Below are 6,836 nucleotides of genomic sequence, written 5' to 3' on the forward strand. Positions count from 1 at the left end.
AGATTTATTTTTAAGTTTATAATATTTTATATAATGTTATCTTTATAATTTATGTAATTTATAACATATTAAAAAAATAAACTTGATTAGGTGGTCCTCGTGCGAACGTTACTCCGGTAGCCGTTTTTTGGTGGGGTTGAACGGTTTTTTGCTGCTTGTTATTCTTGGTGCTTTAAGGCCTCTTCTTTTTCTCCAAAGAATGGCTTTTGTTGATAGTTGGTTTTCTTTGGAAACTACCCATTGTTTTTGCTTTTTTCTAGGTTGTTTTCTCAGTTTATCTCCCATCAGTTATTGATTGGGTGGGTTTCTTTTTATTTTAATAAAAGTATTAGTAATTACACTAAAAAAAATAAACATATACTAAATATATAATATTATTCTTGTCGAAACCATTTTTTGAAAAATAAAAATTTTAGGTTGTCGACTTTAAAAAAATGAAAATTGGGAGTCGCCACCAATCTTTTATTGATGTGTGATTGGATCACCTAAAAAAACGGCTTTGGTCTACGAGTTTCAGGAAAACGGATCTGGGAGTCGGTTACGTACGAGGAAGGATTAGCACCTTCGTAACGCCCAAAATTGGAACCTAATTAATTAATTAGTGTCTTAATGTCGAAAATTTGAAAAATATAATCCTTAGCAAAAACTTAAAAACGTTACGTATTAAGACTTTTATCATTTCAGAGAAAGAAAATACCACACCCAATGCGTTAGGGCACGACATTCTAATTTTCCCCACAATAAATTAAGCCAGAATACTCGTGTAATAAAAATTTAAAGAATATCCATTTATTCAAGATTTAAGAAATCGCGGCCCAATATGTTAGGGCACAATTCCTCTAAAATCTCAAACTCGGAATATTTCCTTTATTATTTTTTAGAAAAAATATTCATTTCGAGAAATCAATGCGTCACATCCAATACGTTAGGACACAACGTGTTGAATTCCCAATAATGAGTTCTTATTTTTTTGATTAAAGAGAAATGTTCGATTGTTAGATTTAACGAAGAAAATCGGAACCCAATACGTTAGGGCTCAATTTCCTTGAAAATCTTAAATACAAGCATTCTCTCAATTTTGAAAAGTTTGAAATCGAGTAAAAAATGATGTGATGCTACATTAAATATATAATGCAATAATAAATATTACAATGACATAGAAATAATGTAAACATATAAATGAATGAAACTAACTTACATAAAAGAAATAACCATTGACATATAAGAACATCAAATAAATGAACAAAATATAAATGAAAAAAAAACATAAGTCAATAAACAAATGAAAGAAACAATACAGGATAAACAACACATAATATACACATTGGAATTACGAGAAATAAAGTACATAATTGACATATAAAATTTTAATTATAAAATTCATATAATGCTTTTATGAAAATAAAGAAAAAAATATAAATATATGTGTAAAAAATAAACATGTATTTTAGTATTTTCGAAAATAAAAAATATGTACGTAGATATATGAAAATATAATAGAATATTCAAAAATATATATATATATATATGTATACATGTAAAATATATTAAAAAAGGATTAATTAATATTTACATAAAAAAGTATGAATATATAAATAAAAAAAATATTAGTTGAAAGAAAATAAATATGTTCATAAGGAAACAATAAATATACATATATAATTAAAAAATAATTTCATAAAAATAATAATTACATCCTAAAAATCAACCAATTTTAAAAAAGATATAAAAGAGAACTAAATTGAATTACAAATAGAAAAATTTGGAGCAAATCCGTAAATAAATAAAGCCAAAGGGACCACATTGAACGCGCAGATAATGTAGAGGGGCTGGAAGGGCAATTTTCCCTTCTCCTCTAAACGACATCGTTCACATTAGGACGAAATTGAAAACAATAATAAATTAATGGGTAAATTAATAAAATAAAAACTTAATTGCAAAAGACATTAAAAGGCGGAGGGGCTAAAAGCGCAATTTACCCCTTCGCTAAAAAACACGCGGATCCTAGGCCGGGTCGGATTGGAGCCGGGTCGGCCTCCCCAAAAACGATGCCGTTTTGGGCGTCTGGGGGCTCTCCAAAACGACGCCGTTTTGGTGCCCTATAAATACCCTCAATTCTCCAAAAAAATTCATTTGAAATCCCTTTTTTAAAAAAACAAAAAAAACTTTCAAAAGCTCTCTCCCCTTCCCGCTCGTTCGGCCAGAGGTCCGGTCATCGGCCACTGCGTCGGCCGCCGATCTCCAGCGCCGGCACTGCCGTATGCGGTGGCCGAAAAAAGGGAAAACTCCCTATTCGGCTCTTTCGGCCTTCCTTAACCCGAATTTGGGCCCAAATTCTCTGAAAATTTACGAAAAATACCCTAAAAGCCCTCGGAACCTTTCGACTTCTGATCGTCTATCCTTGGAGACGAACCTCGACCGTTCCAACGGCGATTCAGAAGCAAACCAAAGTAAGTTCTTTACTCTCCGTTTTATTATGTTTTAGTAAAGTAAAAATAATAATAATAAAAATAAAAGAAAACAAAGAAATAATCGATGCAAAAATAAAATATCAACCTTTTTGAGTTTTGGTTGATTCTGTGTTTGTAAAATATCGTGCCTTTTTTATTGATTTCGAATTTCGGATCCCATTACAATATTACAATGACTATTTTATAGCCGTATGAAATAAATCTAAAAAGGAAACAAATTCGTTTTTTTATTTGATTTACAAATATTTTGATTCACTTTCCATTTTTGTTTTTCCTTGATGCGCAGGTGAAGACTGAGGACGCTCGTGGTTGCGGCACAAAGGCTTCCTCTGAAACCCTAAGGTTTCTGCAAATGATTTGGGCTACTGAGTTTTGGGCCCATGTTGTATTTCGGGTTTTGGGCCACATAAGCCCGTTTGTAATTCTGGCCCTTTAGACCCGGGCCAAAATAAGGTGTTATAGCTGCTCCTCTTTGCTCGTTATCGTGTAACAGGAACGGAGCAAAGACTTTAAAACGCCTAATTTTGCCGGGTCGTGCCGGACTTTGGTACTTTTTTTCTTCAAGTAGCCTTGCTCCTTCCACTGCATCTTCAGAGGTATAAGAATTAGTGCTTCAATCTACTTTACTGCAACTTTTATAGCTTCAACTTGATTTAGTCCACCCTGGCTCAACTTCAGGGAGATAACACTAAATACGATCTGCTCTCTGCAACTTCAGAGAGATAAGATCCAAGGTTTTAATCCACTCCACTGCAACTTTAGGAAGATAGGATTCCTGGCTTTAATCTGCTCCACTGCAACTTCAGGGAGATAAGATTTGCCATCTTCAGTCTGCCTCACTGCAACTTCAGGAGGATAAGACTTGCTTACTTAGTCCGCTCCACTGCAACTTCAGGGAGATAAGACTAGATGCGATATGCTTTCTGCAACTTCAGAGATATAAGATCCAAGGTTTTATTTTGCCCACTGTAACTTCAGCGGGATAGGATTACCGACTTTAATCTGCTCTACTGCAACTTCAGGGAGATAAGATTTGCCATCTTCAGTCTGCCTCACTGCAACTTCAGGAGGATAAGACTTACTTACCTAGTCCGCTCCACTGCAACTTCAGGGAGATAAGACTAGATGAGATCTGCTCTCTGCAATTTCAGAGAGATAAGATCTAAGGTTTTAATCCGCCCACTGCAACTTCAGCGAGATAGGATTACCGGCTTTAATCTGCTCCACTGCAACTTTAGGGAGATAAGATTTGCCATCTTCAGTCTGCCTCACTGCAACTTCAGAAGGATAAGACTTGCTTACTTAGTCCGCTCCACTGTAACTTCAGGGAGATAAGACTAGATGCGATCTGCTCTCTACAATTTCAGAGAGATAAGATCTAAGGTTTTAATCCGCCCACTGCAACTTCAGCGAGATAGGATTACCGGCTTTAATCTGTTCCACTGTAACTTCAGGGAGATAAGATTTGTCATCTTCAGTTTGCCTCACTGCAACTTCAGAAGAATAATACTAAATGGGATATGCTCTTTGCAACTTCAGTGAGATAATATCCAAGGTTATAATTCGCTCCACTGCAACTTCAGGGAGATAGGATTATCGGCTTTAATCTGCTCCACTGCAACTTTAGGGAGATAAGATTTGCCATCTTCAGTCTGCCTCACTGCAACTTCAGAAGGACAATACTTGCTTATTTAGTCTGCTCCACTGCAACTTCAGGGAGATAAGACTCGATCTGTTATCTTCACTGATCTGCTCTCTGGGGAACATGACCTGTATAATGAACCTAATTATGCCTAATGATTAGGATGTCATAAAATGAATCAAATGCTCCTAACTAGACATGTGTAAATGACGTTTGAATGAATGCAGAATGTTATTTTTCAAGGATTATCATTTCTTAAAGTTTATTAAAGCTTTGTCACTGGCGCCTTTTGCTTGGCTGATATCTCAGAAGAAACACTTAATCCAATTGCCCCCCATTGTGCACTTCCAAACTCAACCCTCTAGAACACATAATTTGTACTATATTCCTTCCACCGCGACTTACGAATAGAAAAATTTGACTCTTCTCAATCTTTTCCTATCATAATTCAGGGATACAGGTTATGAAATTTGTTTACACCACTCTCAGGGTGTCCTATCAAATGCTCATGCCCAAATGAGGAGCTTTCTTTCCATAGGGGACTTCTTCCTACCCCAACAAGACTTCTTGCTGTCTCATTCACTATTTAGACAACCAAATTCGAAAAAGCAGTCGTAATTTAGACTTTTTCTTCTTTTTAACTTTTGAACTTGGGGTGTTCTAAACAATATTCCTGTTTCAGGTTATTAAATTATTTAGAAATTCCCAGAGTAATACACAAAACTTCTTTTGTAAAATTTTATTAGTCCATCAATCATTATTCTAATGCAAAATGCTTGCGCAAAGATAAAAATACTGAGTAAGAGATGAATTAATTCAAGAATTTATTGATAGTAAGTGTCCTGAAAAGAAAAAAGTATTCCAGAACAGCAAAGAATGAAGTATTTACAAGAACCAACAAACTTAGTACAAATAATATGGAGACTAGGTGCTTTGGATATTGCCGCTTGAACTTCTCCGTGCAAGCCAAGAACCATTCTGAATTTAACATGTGTTTAGGGGATCTACAGTACTCTGTCAATGCCCCAAGACGTCGTATCTTTTATTTGTTGACTTAAGTGAAGCAAGATCACTATATGCCCCGATCTGACGATGTTTGAGCCGTCTTTTTTGGGTTTTCAACTCAAACCCCCTTTGGTCTCAAGGTGCCCTTTTCGGGTTTTCACCTTGGCCTCTCTCTTTTTTTTTGAAAATCAGAGCGCCCTTTGCGGGTTTTCACTTTGATTCCTCCCTTCCTTCAAGTGAAATATTTCTTGACCGAATCTGAATTTATAGGATTCAGAAGATTTTTGCCATCCATTTCACTCAAAATCAAAGCGCCTTCAGAAAAAGCCTTTTTCACAACATAAGGTCCTTCCTAGTTTAGCATCCATTTCCCTCTGAAATCCTTTTGTAAATGGAGGATCTTTTTCAAAACCAAATCCCCTTCATGAAATTATCTGGGACGAACCTTCTTGTTATAAGCTCGCATCATTCGCTTCTGATACATTTGACAATGACGAATGGCTTTTAATCTTTTTTCTTCAATCAGGTTCAATTGATCATACCAAAATTGGATCCATTCAGCCTCATCAAATTTTAACTCAGCCAATACCCGGAGAGAAGGAATTTCAACCTCAATGGGTAAAACTGCCTCTATTCCATAAACCAACGAAAAATGTGTTGCCCCAGTAGAAGTCCTGATCGATGTTCGATAAGCCAAAAGAGCGAATGGTAACTTCTCATGCCAATCATTGTAAGTTTCAGCCATTTTCGCCACAATCTTCTTAATATTTTTGTTGCCGCCTCTACTGCACCATTCATTTTTGGACGATACGGTGACGAATTATGGTGTCTGATATTGAACTGTTCACAGACTTCTGCTATTGTGCTGTTATTCAAATTCAACGCATTGTCAGATATGATCCTTTCAGGCATTCTATATCGACATATGATCTCTTTCTTTAAAAACTTACTGACTCCTGACTTCGTGATATTAGCATATAAGGCTGCCTCTACCCACTTAGTAAAGTAGTCAATAACCACAAAAATGAAATGATGTCCATTAGAAGCCTTCGGTGATATTGGTCCAATGACGTCCATACCCCACATGGAGAAAGACCATGGAGAAGTCATAACATGAAGAGGAGAAGGAGGCGCGTGCATTTTATCCCCATAAATTTGGCATTTATGGCATTTCTTGGCATGATTGATGCAATCTCTTTCCATGGTGGACCAGTAATACCCGAATCTCATAATCTATCTAGCCATGGTGAATCCATTAGCGTGCGTTCCACAAACACCCTAATGGACTTCTTCTAAAATTTCCTTAGCCTCTACAGCGTCCATGCATCTCAACAGTACTCGATCCTTTCCCATTTTATATAGGATCTCCTTATCTAAGACATAGTCAATAGCTAGTCTCCTCAATATCCTCTTATAATTTTCCGTTGCCTGATCAGGATATTCGCGATTCCTCACATAAATTAATATATCTTTGTACCAGGGACAATCATCATTTTCCACTTCTTCAATGCTGTAACAGTGGGCCGGGATCTCATAAATACTAATTTTAATGGGCTTCATGTCCTCTAACTGATTTACTTTAATCATGGAAGCTAAAGTAGCAAGAGCATCAGCCATCTGATTTTTTTTCCCGTGGGAGATAACAAAAGGTAATGTTTTCAAACTCTTCAATCAATTCCAGAACCAATCTCTGATAACGGATCAACTTGGAATCTCTC

This window comes from Gossypium hirsutum, chromosome D13, assembly GCF_007990345.1.
Source record: "Gossypium hirsutum isolate 1008001.06 chromosome D13, Gossypium_hirsutum_v2.1, whole genome shotgun sequence".
In the NCBI taxonomy this organism is placed as follows: Eukaryota; Viridiplantae; Streptophyta; class Magnoliopsida; order Malvales; family Malvaceae; genus Gossypium; species Gossypium hirsutum.